The 27,886-nt window shown below is 35.4% G+C and overlaps 1 protein-coding gene across 11 annotated transcripts in view; it reads right to left on the reverse strand.

Moving 5' to 3' along the window:
* Nucleotides 1-27,886, reverse strand: part of SLC16A7 (solute carrier family 16 member 7) — a 176,147-nt gene that overhangs the window by 109,459 nt on the left and 38,802 nt on the right. For 10 of the 11 annotated variants that reach the window (XM_033221441.1, XM_033221450.1, XM_033221448.1 and 7 more), the window contains one exon: nucleotides 4,598-4,695. The exons of the other annotated variant lie outside the window; for it this stretch is intronic. The gene's annotated coding sequence lies outside the window, so the exon portion shown is untranslated. The remainder of the gene's footprint in view (nucleotides 1-4,597; nucleotides 4,696-27,886) is intronic. 11 annotated transcript variants of the gene reach the window in all.

Here is a 27,886-nt window from a genome sequence, read left to right on the forward strand (position 1 = left end):
GCTCTCCCTTTTCCAGATATGCCTTCCTACAGAGGAGATAGATTCTGATCTGGTCTACACTGTATGATAATTTTACTAGAGCAGGTTCTTCCCATACAAGGGAAAGCCCAAGTTTTCATGATAAGTTCAAATGAGAAAACCCATGTGACCATATATCCAAGCAATATTCTCCAGTTCAGCATCAATTTTAAGAATTAAAGAGATGAATCAAAGGGACTAGCTGAATATATTTTTTCCTTGTGTTTAATTAAATAATTTAACCAACATATAGTGAGTAGCTAGCCACAAAACCCATTATATTATGTACAGGACGGATGCTGGGATAAATAAGGTGGCTTTTCTTTTCTCAAATAGTCACTCGCTGTAATAATAGACATTGGAGGCTACAAAAGGTGGGAAGCTAGGAGGAGAATGAGGGTTGAGAAATTACCTATTGGATACAATGTTCACCACCTGAGTTATGGGCACACTAAAAGCCCAGATTTTACCACTGCACAATATATGCATGTAAGAAATATGCACTCATACCTGCTAAATAAATTAAGAACATTTTTTAAATATTCACTTTCCCATGGTGGGAGGCTATATATATGTGTGTGTGTGTGTGTGTGTGTGTGTGTGTGCGCGCATATTTTAAAATCAGAATTGTCAAAGCTAAAATAGAGTTATAAAGTAGTATTAGCAATGTCATATATTATAAAACCTTGCATAATTTAATTGATCACCATATACATTCACATAAGCTAAAGGTATGAGCCAAAATAATAAAACTACCTACTCTAGGCATCTGCTGTCACATCATAAAGCTGTTAAGTAATGCTAGGATTTTAATTATCAAGACAGTATCACAGAAATGTTTCCCTGTATCTAAAACCATTTATACTCATTTTAACCATATTTTTATAGACACATTACCACATTTGACTGATTATTTCAGAAACTCTCAATTCATTATTTCTGAACCATGTTATGAATGAAGAAGACTGAACATTTAAAAACTTTCCTAAGTTTAAGATACTGCCAAATATGTAAATCTGGCCAACTCAACATGAAAGAAAAAGCCTAATTATTTGATTGTTAGCATTTATACCAACCCACACAATCCATAGTCTATGTAAAAGAAATGAGGACACAGTGAGAGGCTTACTGGAATATTAGGGAGGATATATTAATAGCCAGGCATGCTCAGCTTACCTCTGTACTGATTTATTGATGCAGTTTCAAGGTAGAAAGGCACAGAAAGGCATAAAAGGCATGGCAAGGTATTTGGCACATAATTCACTTGAAACCTTCCACTAACTCACTGCAGTTATTTTTTTTTTGGTCAAATAGTTCCTATTTTTCTCTGCTACCCTTCTGTTAACTGCTGGATTCAAGTGAAAACATAGGGAAGAAACAGTGATATCCTTTGTAGCTTCCGTGTTCAAACAGCTCTCCAAGGCTACCCAAAGATGCACCTATTTCCACATAGTTGAGTGCCTTGGGGAAAGCCCCTCCTAATTTTCTGCGATTTTTAGCTTTATCCAGGTAAATGAGAAGCCAATTAGTTAGTGTGGGAGTAGTAAGACTGTAAAATGAAAATCGAAGGAATTCATTGAAAAGCACCACAAAGATACCACACGTATTTGAGGAAAAAGAGAAATCTCATTTTACTAAAACATACCATGTGATTAGTGATATCTCTTTCTTAACCACAGACTCAATAGGCCTGTGATTATAGTTTTTAAATATCCAATTTAAAGGGATTCCTTGTATTTCAGGTGTCTGTATAAGGAATGTATTTTGTTTTGTTTTTCCTCGTACTAGAGAAAACCTAGGGTGTCAAAAGACAGGCACAGACAAACTGTTTTGTAAGAGCAATGTACGTTTTAAAAGTGCATAAGAAATCATGGCATGCTGCAACTGGCTTTTGTGTGTGGGTAGTGAGAAAGAGTAAACAGGTCTTACCACCCTGCCTAACTAGACTGCTAGAATCTATGCTACTTCAGGGATCATTGGTTCTTCCCCACTATGCTGGAAACATCTTGAACAGACATTATTTGTTTATTGGCATTAGGAGGTATGTAACACATGTTGGTTGAATTAATTAATATATTGTCCCTTGGGATATAGCCACTGTGGTGAAGGCCTAAAAGACTGATCAAATATATGCTCCCACCAGGCCTAAAGCAGACCCACCACCACTGTCAAACACAGAATGAGGCACTGACCAAAGTAGTCATTTCTATGTATCCACTAAAGAGACTCCTCTCTCAACAATGTCTTTGAAAACTCCATTCAGATTAGGTTTTTCTCACTTGTGAAATATTTTTAATCTAGGATCTCTTATTACAGGGTGCTGCATACTTTCCCTACTACCAAGATATTCGCATGCTGAAGTAGTAACATCAAAACTAACCTAAAGACTCACAATTATAAAACAGCTAAGACAGAACAATAAGTAAGGTCAATGAAATGAATTATTACAGAATATACAAATTTGCTTCATCTACGTATCTACGATGATGAAAACAGACAAAGAAGAGGTATTTCAAAGCACGAAAGGTTTTAAAAAGTTAAGTAAAATTACAAATTACAAAATTCACATAATTATACTAAAATGCCTCTACCACAAAGGCGCTCATCCCAAAGTTTTGGATACTTCCTATCTATATCTGAATAAAGAAAATGAATCTAGAAAATACAGTATTTGAGGAATAATTTAGTAATAATAATAGCTACCACTTAATTAGTCCCTACAATATGCCAAGTATTAATAGTATTTTAAGCACTTAACACAAACTAAGAGTTAATTCTCACAACAGCCCTATAAAGAACTTGTATTGTCCTCATTTTACAGATGAAAAAACTGATGCTCAAAAAGATTATAATTAGCAAGCATCAGAGGCAGCATTTGAACCCAAACGTTCCAAGATCTATATTTTGTACTCTTAATAAGAACAGGCAGGGGTAAGCTGGTTCCCTTAGCAAACTATGTATCCAAAAGGAACCATATGACATATTACAACCTAGCCCTGTGATCATACTTAACATGGAACAAAAAATTCAATCAAAGCAGCAAATACCCCTATGACTAACCTAATAACCTCTTGGCATAAAGCACTGTTTCTACTCTGAGGCTCTCCATAATTTCACAGTGTTGAGCTGTATTCTTTTTCTGTTGCTGCTGTAACAAACAACCACAAATACAATGGCTTAAAGCAGCACAAATTTATTATCTTACAATTTCAGAGGTCAGAAGTCTGAAATGGGTCTCACTGGACTAAAATCAAGGTGTGAGTGGAATGTTTAGGACAGAATCTGTTTCCTTGCTTTTTTTTCCATACTCTGAAAGCCACCACTGGCATTCCTTGGCTTCTGGCTGCATTCCTACATCAACAAACCGTCAAGGTTGGACTGAGTATCTTTCATGCTGCCTTCTCTCTTTCATTTATAAGGATCCTGGTGATTACACTGGGCCCATGCACATAATCAGGGATAATTTCAAAGTAATCTGATTAGCAAACTTAATTCCATCTGCAACCTTAATTCTCCCCTTACTATGTAACATAATATTCTGAAGTGGCAGAGTTTAAGATGTGGGGGTCCATTATTCTGTTTATTACATAGATATACCAAGATTTGTTCATGAACTTGAGGTAGAAGACAGAGTACATGATACAACAGAGGTAGAAGACAGAGTACATGATACAACAGAGGTAGAAGACAGAATACAGCCATACAGTTGGTCTAGGAATTGTTCGCAACCAACAGGTAATATAACTTTGTAAATTTATCATATTACTCTTATAAACTAGTTAAAATATGTAGCAATCCAACGCAAAAATAGAAATTTGACCAGTTGAATACAGTTGCTTACATTTATTTGAAAGAGTATAGACTAATTATAAGAACAGTCTAGAGAAAATAGTATAGACTGGTTATAAGAACATTTAATTTTAAGTCCCTTACAAGTTATGCAGTCTTCAGCAAGACACAATGCTGAGCATCAGTTATCAGATTTCTCACCTGCACAGTGAAGATTAAAATCCCTAACCTGCTTTAAACCAAGATTGTATGAAGGATTAAATCAGATTGAATCATGAGTGTGAAAACTTCGTGAGTGATAAGCCCTTTGCAAACAAAATATGAATGTGAAAAACCCCAATATGATCATTTTTGTTCAAAATATAGTTTTTTTAAAAAGTGCCAATGATAAAGGTAAATAACTAAAAGTATATACCTCTAGCTTTCTCGTTAATTTTAAAACCAGAATTCATGTTAGTAATAAAAATAGAATATAATTATATTATTATTGAAACTTTATCATTTACTACTTTTATAAGCATTTTAATGAAGGAAGTTTATATTTAGCTTCTTTTTTATATAAAGAGAAACTGAGACTTAGTCTCTTGACCAAGATCACACAGTATATTGGATCATGAAAACACTAGAAACTAAAAGTACCAAGTTTAAGGTATGTCCTATTTTAGAAAATGAACTAAAACAGTAGTCATATCAATATTACCATTCACAGTAAGATTTACTAATTGCATAAACAGCATGACTTACAACAGCTAGATGGAAGAAAGCATCACTACACACCAAGGATACTCACAGAGTAGCTCTGTTGGCACCAAGAGTCCTAGAGTCTTTGGTTCCCCAGATCACCTTGTTTCAGGTTTCACATGAAAGCATCACTCTTAAGATTGACTCCTAGAAGAATCAAAGAATATGGTAACCATCTAAATATTTTTATGCATGTTTAGAAAAATGGAAAATATATCCAACTTCATATCTGAAAGATTTAATAACATATAGCTTTCTATTGCACTGGCTGAAAATGCTATTTACCTTCTTTTAAAGCTCCAAGGTTTTATTTAAAGGCCACTTTAGATGCAAACAGATTATTTAGTTAAATTTGTTCACATCACCACTAGCCCTATGTTATAATTATGGCACCTGCCTTTATTTGTGCCTGCCCTTATATTTTCTGTCCCAAGTAAAATTTCTCAAGTTGTAGAGGATTTCCTGCCAAAACATCAGAGAGACTCATTTCAGTGCAGCATCTTTGGGATTTCAAACCAATAGCTTGTTTTTAACTTCTGAGTGATGTTTCCCTCCATTTTTGGTACAAAAATATATATGTGAGTGTGTGTGTGTGTGCATGCATATGTGTGTGTGTTTATAAAGTAATATCTTGAAATCTTTTACATAAATACACTAAAATTCTATTTATATTAAATGTCTTAATTAAAAATTGAGCAAAATTTCAGTGAAGCATCTAAGGTTTAACAATACATCAGAAATATTATAAAAATATAACCAATGTTTAATCATCAGTTCTTGTATGTTCCTTGATGAAATGAACCTTGAAACAAGTTTTTCACTTCTCTGTCCAACTTCTTTACTTGAAAACAAAGGATATACTAGTATTTACCCCAAAAATTTGACTACTGAATTAAGCTAGTTAACATTTGTAAAATACCAATACATACAGTGTTTGGCAATGAAATGATAACAACATGAATAATAATTGCTATTATTGTTATTAATAACAATTATTGAGTGAATAATTGTTATTGATTATAATAATTATTATTAATTGCTATTAATTATTAATAGTAATTAATTAACTATTAATAACAATTAACTATTAACTCTTCTCTTAAAGCTCCAAAGTTCTATTTAAAGACTCCTTTACATACAGATTATTTAGTTAAATTCACTTGCATCACCACTAACCCTATGTTATGTTACTCCATAATAGTTGATTAAAATATAATTATTAATAATGACACTAATTAATATTAATATTGCTACTTAATACAGTAAAAAGTAGAATATATAGATGAATAAACATTAGATCCCTGCTGATTCTTTATTTTAAAAATAAGATATTTAAGTGTACAAATTCTTATATTTATCTTATTAAACCAATATAATCAACTTTGAGATGTAATCAAGAAAAATCAGATTGTTCTACAGTAGCATAGTGCAGTGCAAAGGTTTTTAAAGTATAAAAAATATCACATGAGCAAGGCCAAAGAAAACAGAACAGAAATAGGCTGAGGTCATTTTGATAGCACTTGTTATGTTACGTGATTTAACCAGACAACCTTGACATTGTAGTTTAAAATGGAAGGAATTTTAGGTTGATAATCAATTGTTTACTCTGTAAATTCCAAAACTATAATAAGCAGACCATATATATACATTGTAATTTAATAAAAATTACACAAAAACTTGTGAATTTTACATGCAAAATATCTCCTTATAACAATAAATTCATTTGAATTTAGAATCAATATTAAGATATACTTCACAAAATTCCCAGTATTATTATGCCACAATAATTAAACTTTATATAGTAAATATTTTTAAAACATAACATCTTACTCTTTCTGATTCAGTAACTACCACTAAAATTATATAATTTTGAATTTATTTCATGTATAGATATGGTGACAAATTGCTATTATTTGCTGTAATCCATTTTTGTCTGTGTAATTATATTTCTTACCTTGTACCTAACAAGTGAGATTTCCCACATTTTGATTCTCATGTGAAATAAAATAATATTACTAATATTTGAGAATCATTAGTTAAGGAAGTTTTCTTTCTCTTTTTTATTTCTCAACTAAAAATTTGTTTTAACAACATGACTTTAGAAATTTCCTGGTTTTTCTCTACAACATTAGAATATTACAGTTAATTTTTGTTTACAGTATTTTGTTCTGCAAATATAGGGCAGTAAAAGTTCATTTGTCTTAAAGAGTGACTTTATTCTTTTAAAACAGGAGCAAACTTTAAAAGTTATGTTTGAGGGCTGATATGTAAATCATGTCTACCAAATAAAGATTTTTAAAAAAGAAAGGTAGTTGAAATGAAATAAAATGTTTTCTATTTGTTTTGGCATGCCTTTCCATATTCCAAGTAACTTTTACCTTGTACAAAAGTTAGAATACCTGACCTTCTGAAGCATGCATGTGTAAATCACAGATAAGTTCCACAAAGACTTTTACTCTATTAAAAGGCAACTTCTGCATAATTTCTTTAATATAAAACCAATAGCAAAAGTATAAGCTATATTTACTTTTCTAGAAAGGTTCATAAACTAAGAGAAATTCCTTGATCTGTTTTACTGAAAATAAAATTAACACAAATAAGAAGGAACAGGAAAGAAAAAAAAAAAGGAATCTCTAGGCCTTTCGAAGGCTAGGTTAATGTCTAATTTCTCATCCAATTATCAGGTAGGAAATAACATGGTATTTTTAATTCTGTAATTTCAAAGATCATTATTTAGGTGATTTAAATGGCCATACTTTTTAGAAATGGCCAGCAGCTATTTCAATACTGCTATTTTAATAGAATACCCTGGGTGTCATAAAGTTCCATGTCTGGCGTAACTCATAATTAATTGACTTAAGAATTTTAGTTACAACCAAAATGCATTACCCAGGGTTCATGATCTCTTCCAACTCATGAAACAAATTTTAATCAAGACAGAAATGAAATATATTTTTGCAAAGGTGCTTATTCAAAGGGCTAGGAATGTATGATGTAATAGGGGAAATATATTACTCATGTTTACACCTGGTTGATTATTATCTACAGAATAATAAAAGTGAAAAATTATGTCAGCTGACATATGTAATTTTATTAATTTATTTCACAAAATAAATAAATGTCCTCCTAAAACAAGAGATTGTTTTAGAAACCACAGTAAATCTAAAAGGAATATTTAAAACTATGTAAACCCACACTCAAATTTTCAGAAAATCACCAAATAATCTATTATCTTAGGAGAGAGAGTCTCTCCCTTTAACTTAACAGCACCATCCCATCCAATCATGTTTATAAATTCTCATTAGGGCTGAAAAAAAGTTCCTTGAATAAAATATTTATTAATACCTCAAGCTTAGTTCTTGCCTTACGATAGTAGTTGGCATTAGTAATAAAGCCAAAATAACTGTGAAACCATCTACTATCTTCTTTTAAATCTTTTTGGTTTTCCCTTCATTAAGCCCAGAAAGCATGTTTGCTTTGGAAGCAACTGGAAAACAGTACAAAAGGAGAACTTAAAGTGAATGATTAATGATCAAGGAAAAAATGTAAAATCACATCAGCTGATAAGTGGCTGACTAACTCAAGGTTGAAGAATGTGAGGGCATTGTGGCAAAGCTGAAGAATAACATTTCTTTTGCTGGTAAATGACAGGCATGAGACACCGCATCACACTCTTAGATGTCCAAAAGCAAATCCATTGTTTTAGGTTTACATAACCAGCAAAGGTGATCTTTGAAAGTCACTGAAGACAGATTCTAAAACGCCATGTTGCAAACAACTACATGTATATAACTGTAAACACTATTTACAGCTACAGTATATAGCTGTTTTCATGGTTGACATAAGAAATTCTATGGTACTCCTTAATAAGTAGTGTAACTTAAAATCTCTAAGCAAGGGTAATATAGTTCCATGAATCGAATCTAAGGAAATGGCCTACATCATCATATACTGAAAATGAGTAAGAGAAACACTAGGACAATAAGCTTTGATCTCAGAACTTTAACAAAATTATTGAGTTCACTAATCTTGTTCTCACTTCTTTGTTATAGAGACATTAACAGCCTACCCTTTTCCTAATTGAGGAAGTCAAAGATGAAAGAAAAATCAATAAACATTGAAAAAATATAATTTGTTTAGTGGTGTACTGAAAATTAACCATGAAGATGGGCAAAGCCAAGATACACTGCAAAGGCAAATCATACCGAGCTTGTCTTGGAATGTTGCCATGCTCAGTTTATCATCTTACTTTTAGGGAAGCATGGGTGGTTGTGAGGGGGGCTCTGCATGGGAGTAAGAGAGAAGCATAAATAGTAGCTTCTTTTAGCTACCATCTCCCCATAGCAAAATTTACATTTATCTTTCACTCTATAAAGCAAATACTACACTAGAGCTTTTAGCAATTTTATTTTTACATACAATTAAGATGGACAAATATGATGTGGTGTTCTTAAGCATGTGCCTCAAAGGCCTACAACTAGAGGAAGTATAACTGGCCAAGGGCTCAAGCTGCTGAGCTCTGAAATCCATTGTTGAATTTGCATAGAGTCCACATTTCCCACAGGCACCTCCCAACCCACGCCTGAGCACAGCAGGGATACCAAAGCAGACCCATTCCTGGGACATATGGGACTCCTCTGATGATCAAATTTGTCCAGGAGACTCCCAGATGCCCTCGCCTGGCAACTGTAGTTATTCAATCATTATCTTTGGGGAAAATAAGACATTGTTAATATTGAGTTGTTAAAGGCCAGGTTGCTGCATAAACACCAAAAATTACACAGTGGGAAACTCAGTTTTAAGATAATTTTCAACTTCCTAATATAGTCCCAGGATGTTGAACTACAGTGAATAGATTAAAACTACAGAGAGATAGATTTTTGTTCAATTTAAGTATGACCTCATAGTCAAAGATATCTAAAAGGAAAATGGGCATTCTAATCCTCTTAATCACTCTTTGATAATGGTAACATCCCCATTTTACAGAAGAGGAAAGACTCAGCTTGGAGAAGCCAAGTTCTCAGGGGTATACAGCTTTAAGGACAGAGATACTATTCCAACTTTGATCTTGCTCACCGTTTCCACAATACCAGTTAGAAGAAATACCTTTCATGAAAAGATACCAAATGCACATGCATCAGCCATAATCAGGTGGTTGGACTATGTGGTGTATAAAAACACTTCTAGTGCTAAACTTTGATGAATTGTATGCTTAGAATTCACTTCATAATACAGTATCTCCTTTATTTTGTATAAGACACACATTATTTTTCATGTCTTGTGAAACAAGTAAATCTACAGACCCAATTTAAATTTTCATTACAGTTATTCAAATGCTCAGGTAAGACTATGCCCTTTTAAAATTTAATAATAGAAATTAATATCATCAAGTGGGTATCTTTCCTAATAAGCAAAGCATAAATGATGATATACAAATCCTAAACAATAAATATTAAATTAATATAATATAATGCCTTGAAAAAGTGAAATATTAGACAAATATCTATAAAATTTGTACCAATATTTTTAGAACTTTTTTTCTGGTGGGGATGGTGGATGGAGTTCCACTCTTGTAGCCCACGTTGGAGTGCAATGGCATAATCTTGGCTCACTGCAACCTCTGCCTCCCAGGTTCAAGTGATTCTCCAGTCTCAGCTTCCCGAGTTGCTGGGATTACAGGCACCTGCCACCACGCCTGACTAATTTTTGTATTCTTAGTAGAGATGGGGTTTCACCATGTGGGACAGGCTGGTCTTGAACTCCTGACCTCAGGTGATCCGCCTGCCTCAGCATCCCCAAGTGCCAGTATTACAGGTGTGAGCCATCGCACCTGGCTTAGAATTTTTAAAGTAAAATACCATTAAGCAAGGCCACAAAACCAGAGGTATAGATCCAGTTAATATCATCGAAATTTTCCATTGATCTGACCAACAAGACTCCTGTATCAGCCCCAACCACCACTGAACTTTGAACATTGTCACCCTCACTTAGCTCAAATAATAATGTGGTTGAAAGTCAGGTCATGGCAGTATTTGGAAATGAAATAGCAAAACACCTTTAAACCAAAGCTCTGTTTACAAATTTAAAGCCACTAAATTCCACTGATGCCTCTTGTCTCTCACTGTCAAGCCCCAAATAAACCGCTTCCTCTAATCACTAACCTTCTTTCACAATCTCTCACTCACACAGCTATGCATTTTTTCCTATTTGGTTCATGCTCTCCACCCTACCACACTCCTTTTAATGTCCTTCTCAACCTTGTCCATTGTACACTGTTACTACCATTTTTTAATAAACAAACTTCCTTATTCCTAACCGAGACATTATGTTGTCTACAAATTGTTTTCTCCTTGAAAGCCTGATTTATATAAGTCATTGTCTTCATATATTCAGACCAAGATAGAGGCTCAGAGTAATCTTACTTCCATTTTGTGGCTTTTGTATTATTACTTTTCCACCTTCATGCAGAAAATTCTTTTTCACTCATATTCACCAATCTGTATCACTCTGAATACTAGGACTCATCAGCTTTTAGGTCAGTCCTTCAAAATCCATTTCTCCTGATTCCAAAATCCCACCAAATCAATATTGATAATCCATACCTATGCACTACAATCAATAATCTATCCATAGAATTAATGATCTCTACTTCAACTTTCATTTCAGAAAACCATTTCCCACTTGGATCTCATGGCCACTCTGAATGCCTCTATCACTAGAGGCTTAAACATTGATGTTCTACTTACCAATTAGTTTCCTATATTTCATGCAATCTAAAATATTTTATTTCTATCAATCCTGTTCTGGAATCCTCTTGAGACTGGTTAGTCTCTTGACACATTTTCTTCCAAACTATGAACCATTTTTTAGCCTCACTTTTTTCTTTATTCAGCTGCAATGTTAATCTTCACTCAAATATCAGTTACACTACATCACGGTAAATCTATCTTGAGAAAATTACATACCTGGATCCTCAGCTGGTTTTTAGAAAGTGGGAACAATATTGTTTCCTCATAGAAAAAAAAAAGGTTTAAATGTGGCAACATATGTAATGTACTAAGCACAATTACTAACACATCATATGTACTCAATAAATAATAATATCATCTATAATCAATCACTAACAATCTCAAGTCCCCCATGCCTGTGTTTTCTTTCAATAAGAATTCTCAAAATTCTAAACTTGGAATGGACTATGCAATTACTGCACTAAATAGAGCAAAAGGAAATGGATTAATTGTATAGATTGATACCACTACATATTCATATATTTCAATTTCAGCAGGACCCCAAGGCCTGTTCTGTAAGCTCTTCACACATATCTTTGTATCTTCCTCTCCTCCATTAAAGTTCTAACATTATCTGTTATCTTGAAGTTCCCTAAACATCCTCAATCACCTCCTGCAGTTGACCTGGCTTCTTATTGTTATTGTTCTCATTGTTGTTGAGACAAAGTCTCACTCTATCACCCAGGTTGGAGTGCAGTGGCACAATAATGGCTCACTGCAGCTTTTACCTCGCCAAGTTCAGGTGATCCTCCCACCTCAACCTCCAAAATAGCAGGGACTACAGGCACATTCCACCACATCTGGCTAATTTTCATATTTTTTTTTTGTAGTGACCATGTTTTGCAGTCACCACGTTGCCCAAGGTGATCTCAAACTCCCGGCGTCAAGCAATCCTCCTGACTAGACCTCCCAAAGTGCTAGACTTACAGGAATGAGCCACACACCCAAGTGACCTGGCTTCTTATTTAAATAAAAAATTAATGCCATCAGATCAGGCATGAACTCCCACAACATCTTTGTTACCTGTGCACACTTCTGTATCTCTATTAGTCCTTCATTCATTCTCTTCTGCTTCTGCAGTGTAAGTGGACCCCTTTCTGGTCACCAAACACAACTTTACCTGATGTGATCATTTCTTCATGAACTTTACAGTGTATTAGTACATTCTCAAGTTGCTATAAGGACATACCCGAGACAGATAATTTATAAAGGAAAGAGGTTTAATTGACTCACAGTTCCACAGGGCTGGGAAGGCCTCCAGAAACTTACAATCATGGTGGAAGGGGAAGCAAACACATCCTTCTTCATGTGGCAGCAGAAAGGAAAAGAATGAGAGCTGGACGAAGAGGGAAGTCCTTTATAAAATCATCAGATCTCATAAGAACTCACTCACTATCACAGGAACAGCACAGGGGTAAGAGCCCCCATGATTACATTACCTCTCATCAGGTCCCCTCCCATGATACATAGGGACTGTGGGAACTACAGTTCAAGGTGAGATTTGGGTGGGACACAGCCAACCATATCATTCCACCCCGACCCCTCCCAAATCTTATGTCCTGACATTTCAAAGCACAATCATGCCCTTCCCAATAGTTCTCCAAAGTCTTAACTCATTTCAGCACTAACCCAAAAGTCCAAGTCCATAGTCTTATCTGAGACAAGTCAAGTCTCTTCGGCCTATGAGCCTGTAAAATCAAAAGCACATTTGTTACTTCCTAGATACAATGGGAATACAGGCATTGGGTAAATACACCCATTCCAAATGGAAGAAATTGGCCAAAACAAAGGGGCTACAGGCCCATGCAAGTCTAAAATCCACTAGGACAGTCAATAAACTTTAAAGTTCCAAAATGATCTCCTTTGACTTACTCCATGTCTCACATCTGGGTCACAATGATGCAAGAGGTGAGCTTCCATGGCCTTAAGCAGCTCTGCCCCTGTGGCTTTGCATGGTACAGCCCCCCTCCTGGCTGTTTTCATGAGTTGGAGTTGAGTGCCTGCGGCTTTTCCAGGTGTACGATGTAAGCTGTTGGTGGATCTACCATTCTGGGGCTGGGGGATGGTGGCTCTCTTCTTACAGCTTCACTAGGCAATGCCCCAATGGGGTCTCTGTGTGGGGCCTCCAACCCCACATTCATCTTCTGCATTGCCCTAGCCCTAACAGAGATTCTCCATGAGAGCTCCACCCCTGCAGTAGACTTGTGCCTGGACATCAAGGCATTTTCATTCATCCTCTGAAATCTAGGTGGAGGTCTCCAAACCTGAAATCTTATCTTCTACGCACCTGCAGGACCAACACCATGTGGACACTTCCAAGCCTTGGGGCTTGCACCCTCTGAAGCAATGGCTTGAGCTGTACCTTGGCCCCTTTTAGCCATGGCTGGAGTGGCTGAGACACAGAGCATCAAGTCTTGAGGCTGTACATAGGAGGGCGGGTCCTGGGCCCAGCCCAAGAAATGATTTTTCCCTCCTAGGCCTCCAAACCTGTGATGGAAAGGACTGCTGTGAAGGTCTCTGACATGCCCTGGAGGCATTTTCCCCAGTCTTGGTGATTAACATTTGGTTCCTCATTTTACCTATGCAAATTTATGTAGCAAGCTTGAATTTCTCCTCAGAAAATGGGTTTTTCTTTTCTACCACATTGTCAGGATGCAAATTTCCAAACTTTTATGCTCTACTTCCTTTTGAATATTTTGCCACTTATAAATTACTACCACCAGACACCCTAAATCCTCTCCCTCAAGGTTAAATTCCACAAATCTCTACAGCAGGGGCAAAATGCTGCTGGTCTCTTTGTATAGCAAGAGTGACTTTTACTCCAGTTCCCAACAAGTTCCTCATTTCCATCTGAGACCACTTAAGCCCGGACTTATTACTATCAGCATTTTGGTCAAAGCCATTCAACAAGTCTCTATAAAGTTCCAAACTTTCCCACATTTTCCTGTCTTCTTCTGAGCCCTCCAAACTGTTCCAACCTCCGCCTGTTACCCAGTTACAAAGTTGCTTCCACATATTTGGGTATCCTTATAGCAGCACCCCACTCTATGTGGTTCTAATTTACTATATTAATCTGTTCTCATGCTGGTATAAGGACATACCCAAGACTCGGTAATATATAAAGGAAAGAGACTTAATTGACTCACCATTGCACAGGACTAGGAGGGCCTCAGGAAGCTTACAATCATGGTAGAAGGGGAAGCAAACACGTCCTTCTTCACTTGGCAGCAGGAAGAAGAATGTGAGCCAAGCAAAGGGGAAGTCCCTTATAAAACCATCAAATGTTGTGAGAACTCATTTACTATCATAAGAACAGCATGGAGGTAAAAGCCCCCAAGATTAAATTACCCTCCCACTGGGTCTCCCCACAACATGTAGTAATTATGGGAACTACAATTCAAGATGAGATTTGGGTGGGGACATAGCCAAACCATATCAAATGGTTTTGCCATATGATCTGACCCTATACCATTGCTTTATTCTCTTTTAACATCATGCCTTCCCTTGCACTACATCTAATAATAACACTGAACTAATTTAACTTTCTAGCCTGAATAGATGTCAGTGCCTATTAAGAAATCGTCTAACTCACCTTTCTGTTGACCAAGCTCCTACTTATTCTTCAAGACCCAATTTAAGGGTTTCTCCCCTGTGAGAGTGGTACACAAGAAAGACATAAGAGATAATGAAGAGTACTAACAGGATAAGGAAATTCCAGGAAAAACAATAATAGGGAAGATTCATAATGTCTAGAGTTGATAAATGATAATAGGTTTCAATTATGATATTGGATTTCATGCTTAACTTCTATCTTTCACATACATTTTTACTTACTTCATGAAAATCATTTCAACCACATTCTAATAGCATTAACAAATAGAGTCTTAAGCCTCTCAGGTTTGCAGATAATTACAAAAATGTCTCCAACTGTCAGGAAATTATGTTTTCTATCTGTTACAAAGAAATTTTGAAAGGGGAGGGAGGAACGAGAAGTAAAGTTACAACACACATTTGTTGGTGAGAAAATAAAAACCAAATAAACAGAACATTGACTTAGAAATTTTTTTGCAATTGGAAATTAGTTAAGTACCAGTTATTTATGTTATTATATTACAGGTCCAAGGTAGCTTCCAAAACTAAAACGTAAGACCTTTTAACTGTTCTCAGTTTTGTTTTTTGTTTCTGAGAAAGCGTCTCACTCTGTTGCCCAGGCTGGAGTGCATTTTCTTGGCTTACTGCAGTTTCCACCTCCCAGACTCAAGTGAGTCTCGTGCCTCAGCCTCCCATGTAGCTGAGATTACAGGCATGCACCAACATGTTTGGCTAATTTTTGTATTTTTAGTAGAAATGGGATTTCACCATGTTGACTGTTAGGCAGGAATCTAGACCCAACATGGCGGTATCACCAGGCATGGCAGGCACTTTATTAGGACTTCCCGCCCTTCACTTCCTGCTAAGAGTCTCAGCGGGCGAAAAAAGCCGGAGCCCACCAAAAAAACCCTGTTCTGCACAAGCTCCTGGACGCGTCATTCCTCAGAAATCGAAACCTAACTCAGGAAAACTGAAACCTACAAACCCCGCCTACCTCGCCCTATAAGAGGCCCCCCATACCCGCCCCAAGCGCAACTTCCTGGGCCCTCCTCCGGGGGCCCAAGAAAGGCTACCTCTGTTCTCATCTGCCTCGTGTCTTCTTGCTGACTTCCTACTACATTACATTGACCAGGCTTATCTCGAACTCCAGACATCAAGTAATACACCTGCCTCAGTCTCCCAAAGTGCTGGGATTACAGTCATGAGCTACTGTGCCTGGCCAAGACTTTATAACTTTTGATGTGTACTAAAGTCAGGGTCTAGGTTGTCATTAACATCTAGCAAAGTTTCACACAGTTTTGCTTTACTTTGTATTTTTTTGTTTTTTATTTATTTTGACCACCCAGCTTTATTAAGTTCTGAATGAAATAAATTCTCCTGTTATATTACTATTTTGATTTTATGCCAAATGCTATCAATATCTTAAGCCTAATATTCAAACTTATCAAATATTGTATCCATATTTCCAACTCAAAATCTGCCATATGCTCAGAGTTGCAGCAGGACAGATACTGCTTTTTAAAGGGCAACCTAAGAGTTATCTCCATGGATAATTATGCTCTTTTGTGAACTGATGTAGGTCATTGTTGAAATAGTTTCAAAGTCACCCTCCAAAACTGAAATACAGATGTGACATTTGGTAAATTTTCAGAGCCTACTGAAGTGTAACACCATGATTTTCTTCAAGCATACCACACAGTTTGCCAAAATTTTCTCTGTGCTGTGAAAAGGCTGCTAGAAGACCAATGTTTTCAAACTGTTCAGCTTGATTACACTGGTGTGGTACCATTTATCTAAAGCTATTTTAAATATCTTCTTGAATTACAGTAAGCTATATTGTAAATCTAATTACATTTGCCCACAGGGAAGTAAGTACATAAGAAGCCTGCTCTGTAATCTACTTAATAAAAGGCACTCCAGTTTTCTTCACAGCATTTATCAAAAATTGTCATTATACAGTTGTTTATATTTCTAATGCCAGTCTCTTCCACTGTAACTTCCATGAGGATATATGGATGTTACATATGTAGTACCTAGCAGTGCCTAGAGGGCCAATAAATGTTTGATGACTGAATGAACAAATGAATAACCATGTAAGAGACAACTAGATTTATAGACATTTATGCTTACCACTTTCAACTTGTGCAGAAAACTTATATGTATATTAGAGACTCTTGGGGTCATACTGCAGAGTAGTGTAAGTACAGTTTTTCAATTCAAATGGAATGGATTTAATGTCAGAACTGTTATTTAATAGTTCTATGATCAAAGACAATTGGATTGAGCTTTCTTACCCTCTGTTTCCTCAACTGTAAAATGTGAATAATTACATTGGAGTAAGTATTAAAGTTAATGCAAATGAAACTATGTATGCAACATAGTCCGTGGCAGAAAGTAAAGTCTAAATCAAGGAAGTAATTTACTAATATCATTAGTAAAATATCATTTACTAATATTTTATACAGAATCTAAGTGAATTATATTAATCTAAATTAATTATCCAAGTGCTTTTAAAAATTGACAACATAAATGTCTTCTGAGGATATGCTGGCAGTGATAACTCATCAATAATTTATGGCTGTAAAATAAACTTTCCAACATCCTTTGTGCCTGTATTCCCAATTACTATAAGGTTTTTCAACAAGTTACTTTCAACTAAGTTTCAGAATTCTTTACTCTGTGCACAATTTCCAAATTCTTCACAACAATTATGGAATCTATCTCTACTGAACTCCATAAAGACAATTTTAATTGATGGTTACTCAGTTCTCTAGTCTACATTGCATGTTCTTCCTCAAGCAATTTTTATTTCATTAATACCCATTCATTCTATAACTTTGACTACTATAACAGTGGGAAAAGCCATCATCACTGAATCGTGCTCTCTCTTCTGGACTATACCTTCCTTGAGGCTCTATCCTCTGCATGAAGAATCAGATCCATCTTCATTCTTAACTTTTATTAATCCACTAATCCAATGTAAATTTACTGTGCACTGTCTATAAGACAGGTACTGTGTTGTACTTTAGAGTTACAAAGAGTAACATATAAAATCCTGAGTATCAAAAAGGTCACAATCTAATAGGAAATGCAAATGAAGAAACATAATTATGAAAACTATGGTAAGTGAAATAAATACGTGCATGATTTTATGGGAACACTAAGAAAGGATATCTAATCACCCTGGAGTGAATGAAGGACAGAAATAGGTTCCAGAAGAAAAGAATGGTTAGAATAATTCTTAAAGGATAAGGAGGAATCAATGGGCTCAAAGGACTACAGGTAAAGAATTCCAAGCCTGAGGGTCAGAACGAAGCATGGAAACAAAGGATAATGAATCTGTATAGGAAATGCTAACAGAGCAATTCATTTTGAAACACTTGTTAGATCATCTGTGCAGTTTACAAACTTTGTCTCCAGAATGCAAATGTATAAGAAAGGACTTAATTTAGATTGTGTTTAAATTAAAATGAATTAGCATTATAATTTTTTTAATTGATACTTTTTTGTAACACTATATAAAACAATATTAGGAAACATATGGTTTGCTAGATGCTACTACTCAGTGTTCCAGGGCACATAGATACAGTTTTGATATTCCGAAATGGTGAAGTATTACCACTATTACACATCTTCCCACCAAGGACAAACTCTACACTGCCTTATTAATGACATCCAGGAAAGGGCCACAAAGACATTCTATGAAAGGAAGTGATACACATTGAAAAGTACAATGAATAATGGTTCTTTAAGCCTTAGACTGTAGACGAGCATCAAAATTGGCTCCCTTCGTTCACTGATGGAAAAAGTAAAAAACAGTGACATCCAATAATGTTAAGCAACTCTCCCCAAATTAGAAATATCCATGTAAAATGGCTCCCTTCAATGTAAATATTAGAAAAGTTACAACAGCAATATTTTGTACAACATACTAATTTTGTTCCTATGCTGATACATGCTAAAAAAAAATAGGCCTAGAAACTATTGCACAATTATCATATATATTTGGGCCCACCAAAAAAGTGTGGCTATATAAATTAACTATTTTTATATCCTATCAAAGCAGAAACTTCACTTTTCGTTCAGCACGGTAACCCCACCAAAAGCAAAGTAAGTTCTAAGAAGTATTTTTGAATGAATGAGTAAATGAACACATACCATGTATAAGAATAACTCTGGAGAATTTGGCAGTAAATGAACACAAAATGTCTCTGCCCTAGTAAGGAATACAAACACATTAAAAAGATTGCTTTGTATCAATTAAATTTAAAAAGGATTATAAGAATAAGACATAGTGGAAACTGGTTCTTTAGCTTGTGTGACAAAGGAGGCCTCTGGGATGGAAGAGTTGGTGACAGGATAGAGATTTACCTAGGTAACTACTTTGTGTGTGCTATTTCATCATTTCTCACTACACCATTTCCTGGCAGCTATTACATCTCCAATTTATAAAGCTTAAGGAGTTAAATAAGATTTTTAAACAACATGTATGTATAGACATATAAACACATATATATTTTTTAATTTTCTATACAAACGTTGCCTTCAAGGTTTTGTTCAACTAGAAACTTTTTTAAGCGTTCAATTTGACCACATAAGTTATTTTTTATATACGCAGTTCCTCTGAAAAATATCTATACAACATAAGTTTTAAAATTCTTAAGGGAACTTTGACAAAACACCAAAATATTTTCTTTTTTTAATGTTTTGGAAAATACATTTAGAATATCAGACCCTTTATGAGGTTTCCAAGATGAAGGATGGGTATTTTCAGTTGTTAATACATGGCAGCACTTGTTTTTGATAGGGGCTGTGAACAACTTTCATTGCATCTGTCAATCAAATGGTAAAAAAGGAAAAAATCATTGAAATAAAAGTCCTGCACAATTGCAAACACATGGGATGATAAATGGTTTTAGTAGTAAACAGTGGCATGGATCCTCTTGTTATCTGGATAGATAGAATTCAAGACTATTTTAGGAAAAGCACTACTTTTTTTTCAGAATATCATGTATTTAATTTCTCGTAGAAAGCAAAAATAACAATCCTAATGTTTGGAAAAGTGGAATTCTAAATTATTTTTTCTCTGAGGTGGCATAAAGTTCAAGTTAACCCAAGATTTAATTTTAAATGATAAAACAGGGACATTTGCCAAAATTTAAATAGGACACATAAGTTCTAATCACGAAATGTCCCCCAAAAGTCAAATATTAAAAACATAAGAGTAAATTGTAAATTCCCTTTTGTTCTGCTTACTAATTGTGTTCAGTCTAATGTCCTCTTTGTTTCTAGCAACATTCCTGAGTTTCCTTACAACCATTTAAATTTGTCATGTGGCTGAGAAACAGTTACAACTGTTAATGCTGCTCCAGGTACTGGGAAGATGACATGCCTAGAGGGAACATGGAGGCTCTGTACCGCCACCCACACCATGTTCTGTGCAACTCTTCCATGTGACTATGTCTGAGTTATATCCTTTATAATAAACTGGTAACTATAAGAAAATGTTCCCTTGAGTTCTGTGAGCTGTTCTAACAAATTATTGAACCTGAGGAAGGAGTTGGAATCCCCAATTTGTGGCCATGTTGGACAGAAGTTGTGGGAGATTTAGGGACATACTACATGTGATTGGCATCTGAAGTATAGAAATGTATTCTAAGACTGAGTCTTTAACCTGTGGAGTCTGCACTAACTCTGGGCCATTAGCATAAGAATTGAGTTAAATTGTAAGACACCCAGACTTACTAGACAAAATTGAAGAATGGTAGGCAAGGGAAAAATTATAACATATTTGGTGTCAGAAGGGTTGTGTGTGTGTGTAGATAAATAGTAGTTGGCCAGGTATGCTGGCTCATGCCTGTAATCCTGGTACTTTGGGAGGCCAAGATGGGAGAATTATTTGAGCCCAGGAGTTGAGACTAGCTTGGGCAATATCGGGACACTCCCGTCCCTACAAAAGATACAAAAAAAGTAGCCAGGTATGGTAGCTTGCATCTCTCATCCCAGCTACTTGGGAGGCTGAGGTGGGAGGACAGCTTGAGCCCAGGAGTCAGCGGCTACAGTGAGCTTTGATTGTACCGCTCTACTCTAACCTGGGCAACAGAGTGAGATCCGGTCTCAAAAACCAGAATGACAAAAAAGAAGCAGTAGTTTTCATTTTTCCTTTTAATCACTTTGATTATACAGCATGACTTCAACCCCCTCATTGTTACAAAGAGTTTTATACTGTAGTTTTAGGTTGCTTTTGTGTTTGTTTTATTGCTTATAAACAGTAATATCTGTAAAAACATTGTAAGGGGAGAAATAAGAAAGGACCAAAACAACGCACTGTTTTGTATCAAACAAAAATGATGGAGTAAACTAAAAAATGATTTTCATAATAGAGAAGGATAAAGCCAAAGAATGATGGTAACAATTACAAGACAGTTATGAAAAATTAGTTCTCAACTCCTAAAACAGGTGTTGAAATCGCTAAAAAAAAAAAAAAAAAAAAAAAAAAAAAAACTTTGAAAAAATATAATCAATGAAGTTTTAAAGGATTATTCAAGTCAAAAGCCCATCCCCCAAAAAGATTATATGGTTTGCTCATGTATGTATTACTCAGTTTATATTTCCCAATGAAAGATACAAACTGAATAGGATTGCAGCTATTAAATTAAAACTTAATGTTTATGAACTAACTATTCTGGCTCAAATCAGATTCAACTATTAATATACAATGCAGCTCACATGTTAATAGTAAAGGTGTAATAACCCCTCAGGATACATAAAAATACATAAACTCGGCCGGGCGCGGTGGCTCAAGCCTGTAATCCCAGCACTTTGGGAGGCCGAGACAGGCGGATCACGAGGTCAGGAGATCGAGACCATCCTGGCTAATACGGTGAAACCCCGTCTCTACTAAAAAATACAAAAAACTAGCCGGGCGATGAGGCGGGCACCTGTAGTCCCAGCTACTCCGGAGGCTGAGACAGGAGAATGGCGTGAACCCGGGAGGCGGAGCTTGCAGTGAGCTGAGAGCCGGCCACTGCACTCCAGCCTGGGCAGCAGAGCAAGACTCCGTCTCAAAAAAAAAAAAAAAAAAATACATAAACTCTTCTCATAATTTGATATCCATATAAGTACTTAGTATCATGCTTCCTGTGTTAATTATAGGCCAAAATAGCTAACAGAGATTCTCGTCTCTGATAGAAACCTATAAAAACCTTTTCCTAGAAAATTATCATGAAAGATATTTTATTTTTTATTTTATTTTTATTTATTTTATTATTATACTTTAAGTTCTAGGGTACATGTGCATAACGTGCAGGTTTGTTACATATGTATACTTGTGTCATATTAGTGTGCTGCCCCCATCAACTCGTCAGCACCCATCAACTCGTCATTTACATCAGGTAAAACTCCCAATGCCATCCCTCCCCGCTTCCCCCTCCCCATAATAGGCCCCAGTGTGTGATGTTCCCCTTCCCGAGGCCAAGGGATCTCATTCTTCAGTTCCCACCTATGAGTGAGAACATGCAGTGTTTGGTTTTCTGTTCTTGTGATAGTTTGCTGAGAATGATGGTTTCCAGCTGTATCCATGTCCCTACAAAGGACACAAACTCATCCTTTTTTATGGCTGCATAGTATTCCATGGTGTATATGTGCCACACTTTCTTAATCCAGTCTGTCACTGATGGACATTTGGGCTGATTCCAAGTCTTTGCTATTGTGAATAGTGCCGCAATGAACATATGTGTGCATGTGTCTTTATAGCAGCATGATTTATAATCCTTTGGGTATATACCCAGTAATGGGATGGCTGGGTCATATGTAAAATCCTTTTGTCCCAAAATGCATTTTACTAGTTTTTTTTGAGCTCTGGGCATGTAGGCAGCACACGACAGATTTGAGAATAACACTTTGTGGTATCCTAAATTTATGTACTTTTTAAAAATTTAACTATGTGTGACATGTTTCTTTGATCTCAAGTTGATCCTTGAGGAATCGCCATACTGTTTTCCATAATGGTTGAAATAGTTTATAATCCCACCAACAGTTTAAAAGTGTTCCTATTTCTCCACATCCTCTCCAGCACCTGTTGTTCCCCGACTTTTTAATGATTGCCATTCTAACTGGTGTGAGACGGTGTCTCATTGTGGTTTTGATTTGCATTTCTCTGATGGCCAGTGATTACGAGCATTTTTTCATGTGTTTGTTGGCTGTATGAATGTCTTCTTTTGAGAAACGTCTGTTCATATCTTTTGCCCACTTTTTGATGGGGTTGTTTGTTTTTTCCTTGTAAATTTGTTTTAGTTCTTTGTAGGTTCTGGAAATTAGCCCTTTGTCAGATGAGTAGATTGCAAAAATTTTCTCATGAAAGACATTTTAAAGATTATACGAAATAGACTGGAGAAAGTATTTTGAAAATGTTTAAATTTTCAGAGATAAAAGAATTACTTGTAGAATATTTAAGATGTTAAAAGCCAGTTCTGTCTTCTTGGGTCCACCAGTAATAAACTGAGTGAATTTGGAAAATTTAGTTAACTTCTAAAAATCAAATTTTCTTCATTTCTAAAATAGGAGTATCTCATAGATCACTGAACGAATGAAAATGATATACTACTTTCCCAAAGTGAATCATAGAAACTTGAACACCTCTCCTCCAATGCAAGCAATAAAATCTAGAAAGTCACTCCCTCCCTTCTCCCTTATTTCTTGAAGATTCTCATTCCAGAAAGATCTTGCCCCTTCCTGGGAGAAAAGAATGCTACACAAAGAGTCCAAGAAGAATCTGAACAGAGAGGTTTTGCTGGGTTTTTCTCCTTCCGCCTATTACCATTACATTTTACCCATAATTTTATCCAATTACATTTCAACATAGCTGTGTATTCTTTATCAAACAGGTCTTAGCTCATTTTGTACTGCTATAACAGAAAACCACAGAGTAGGTAATTTCTAAGCAATAGAAGTTTATCTGGCTCACTGTTCTGGAAATGGGAAGCCCAAGAGCATGGTTCTGGCATCTGGAAAAGGCCTTCCTGCTGTATCATTTCATGGCAGAAGCCAGAAAAGCAAAAGAGCATAAAAGAGCAAGAGGGAACCAAATTTGCTTTTATAGCAAGCCAACTTTGCAATAACTTATCAACTCACATGATAAGGGCATTAATTCACTCATGAAGGCAGAGCCCTTATGACCTAATCACCTCATTAGGCCCCACCTCTTAACACTGTTGCCTTGGGAGCTAACTTTCCAACACATGAACTTTGGAGAACACAGTCAAATAACAGGAGAAACTAAACATAAACTAGACAATTTTCCCTGGGTCTTTGGGTCTTCATTTCTGAAGGCTTCCATGTCACATAAAACTTTGATTAAATAAATTTGTCATGCTTTTCTCATTAATCTGTCTTTTGCTATAGGAGTGTCAACCTATTATGTAAGTCTAATGCCTCTGATTGATGTATAACAAAAGGTCTCACACCTTTCAAATACTACAAAGGTAAATGCTAAAACAGAAAGAAGAGAAAAAAAAAAAAAAAAAAAACAGAAAGAAAATGATAAATGAGCAGGCAAGCCTCAAGGAGACAGGTGAAAATGACTAGTCACTATAAAATATCAGATTATTAGATTTAAAATATTTGGCAGAAAAAAATCCTTTTGTCCCAAAATGCATTTTACTAGTTTCTTTTGAGCTGTGGGCATGTAGGCAGCACACGACAGATTTGAGAATAACACTTTGTGGTATCCTAAATTTATGTACTTTTAAAAAATTTAAATATGTGTGACATGTTTCTTTCTTTCTGTTTCAATGTGCACATGAAAGGAGCAGTGAAGGGACTGCTTCTTTTACTAAAAGCAGTCAGAGGCTAAAGCAAAGATAATCTTTCTACTAAGCCAGAGCAGGAAGCTAGATTTACATTTGAATCATGTGACATGGTGACAGTTTCTTTTTTAATACTCAAAGGGTAGAAACTCATTATTCTTAACGATTTTCTGTTTAAAGAAATGAGCTAAAAGGTCAGAGGTACTTGACTTTTACAGGTCCATAATGGAAATAAAAACAAAACTTTCTAAATTATGGGAAATCAGAAATTATTTTCTCATAATCTACATACTACATGAAAAGGAACATATCAAGTTGATGTGCTTAAGGATTAGCATCTGGATTATCACAGTGTGCCCAGCACTACATAAAACTGGTATAACACTGGAATTTCTAATCTTAAATTCATGTAATCAAATTCATCATATATCTCCAAAAGTATGTGCTACTTATTGTCTCTCCAGCTGAATTTGTCCACCACTCTTATAATTCTGCAAATTGCAATATCTGATAATAAATTCCTATTTTAAAACATATTAGCTCGGTGTGGTGGTGCACACCTGTAGTCACAACTACTTGGGAGACTGAGGTAGAGGACTGCTTGAGCCTGAATAGTCAAGACTGCAGTGAGCTGTGATTGTGCCATTGCACTTCAACCTGGGCAACACAGTCAGAACCTGTCTCAAAATAAATAAATAAATAACTTCCTATTTTGTGCATATGTTTTTGTCATCAAATGTAAAAGAAAGTATGTTGCCTGAACATTTTATAGAATAACTTAATCAGAAAAGGCCTAAAATACTTTTGTTCCATACATTAGAAAAAAAGAGGATAATAATTTAACTTCAATTTTCAATGATGAAAATGTTCTACATTAATGTTTTCCTCTTTGATTGTTTCTTGACATTAATGCTGGGAAAAATAAATTCATCTGAGGGAAACAGAAAGTGTTCTTATTTAATTTCTTCTAAATATGATAAGTGTAAACAGGTATTAATTTAGAATCTACATAGTTTTGATCATTTTATCTCACGAGTTCATGAAGCCTAAGTTTCCTTGATTTGAAGATTGGTTACTCAGTTTCTAATAGAAAAAAAATAAATAAAAATGTAAGGAAAACGAAATTCACATTCAACATACCCTACACAGTTTTGTTTTTTTTTTCACATAAGTACATTTAATAGAAATTGGTGAAATAGTTGTTTAAATATTTAAATATGTACTAAAACATTAATACTTCTAAGTGTGCACTTAAGATGAGTCTTTCTGAATACTACTGATTTCTAGCATGTCATTATTAACATACATAAAGAACCAAGAGCAGGGATTTTTGAGTGTTTAAGAGTTTTAAGTGCAGTATATAGTCTACCTTCCTCTGAAGAGGAGGGAATATTGTTTTCTGATGGGCAGATAAATCAAGTCAGAAATATCCCCTCTGCCACCTCTGCGCTACATAGGAGTCTTGTCAAAATAGAATCTATCTGAAGTATAGATAGGTTTTAGGAAATTATAACATAATTCCTTATAAAACCTTCATGGAAAATACTATTGTATAACTGATACTTGGATTTTCAAACAGATAAAAATGAGTTTCAAACTGTTGAAAAATTCATGAATTTGTTTCTAGATTATTAAGTGGGAAAAAATGGTGTTCAAGTAAGTAATTAGTAAAGTAAAGGATATTTTAATATTCTCTAATGGCAAAAGCATTAGATTGTGTTCTCATTTATTGCATTGCATGATTTGTAATGTGTTCTATCATAAGCTCACTTTGTGTATAAAACTGAGGAATTTGTTTCAGCCAGCTTTCCAATGGAAAGAGAATTGAGGAAATAAGTCAACAAGGCAATCAATGTTAATAAGGGGCAGAAATTCAAGCTCCGATAGTACATTTTGTACCTGTACATAGCAGAGAACTTTCCAATTAGGGCCAAGAAGTAGCAAGCTGATAACTCCAAGCTGAGATTTATAGGGAGAGGTCAGCAGCATGTAATGAGAATTTGGAGCACATACATCCAGCTGTAACACCTTTAGTATAAGTATAGTTTCTCATGGCAAAAGCTAATGGCTGCATGACAATAATAAATAATGGGGAGAGAATATTCTAGCCATAGGCCTCAGAAAAAGAACTGTGGTGGCATTATACAATTTTCACTAACACTAGAAGAAATAATAGTTCTAAAGGGGTAGTTGCATTCTCAAGTGCATCAGCTCAACTAGAATGTGGAAACCATAATAGGCAAGAAACAACACTTCCTTGAATTCTCCCCTTCTATCCTTTTTTTCAATATAATTTATATCTAAAAATATCCTTGCAGGGAAAACAAAAGAAATAAATCATTTCCCACTTTTATCTTTAAAACAAGATAAACTTGTTTTAATTTATAAAAATTCTCTACTTGGCCAAACTTTAGTCAGACTCTTAAGCCTTTTCCAAGGCCCATCTGTGCACTTTCTTGTAAAATCCAGTTTTAGCAAAGAGCCCTGCTAAGTCGCTTTAGCAAGAACCTTACATCTTTGATATAGGATTGCCCTGGCTCTTCATCCTCCACCATCCCTCAGGTGATATCTGACCACCCTGGCCTGTCTTCAGTAAGAATCTCATTAAGGTTGGTTTGGCCAGAATCCCCCTTATCCCAAAAGTTTCTTCTTATTAATTTTCCACCTACTAACCCCTACCCTGCTCTTTGGCTATGAATTCTCACTTGCCCAATCTCTCTCACCAACTCTAATATACAGTTGCAATGGTTTCCCATACCTATGGTAATAATATTAAATAAAGTCTTTCTTACCAAGCTTTAACAAGTAATATTGAATAATTTTTTTCTTTAACACAGTAAACAACACTTAAAAGCACTGGAATTTATCTGGCACTTATCGTGTACCTACCAGTATAATCTCAGTGTGCTCATAATGCACAGTGTGCATAGTGCTACCACCTGGAGGTACTCTGTACCATCTACAAGGCCATCTACAGGTAGACCTGAAGTAGTATGTAAGAAAGGATTCCAGTGTTGGCAGATTTGGAATCAAGTGATCCTAACCATGTGACTATGGACAAGATAATGAACCAGGTTGTTTTAGTTTCCATATCCATAAAATAGGGATAATGTTAGTAATCATCACTAAGGGTTAATAAGCATTAAATGCAAA

The sequence above is a fragment of the Trachypithecus francoisi genome, unplaced genomic scaffold (genome assembly GCF_009764315.1).
Source record: "Trachypithecus francoisi isolate TF-2019V2 unplaced genomic scaffold, Tfra_2.0 Lachesis_group11, whole genome shotgun sequence".
In the NCBI taxonomy this organism is placed as follows: Eukaryota; Metazoa; Chordata; class Mammalia; order Primates; family Cercopithecidae; genus Trachypithecus; species Trachypithecus francoisi.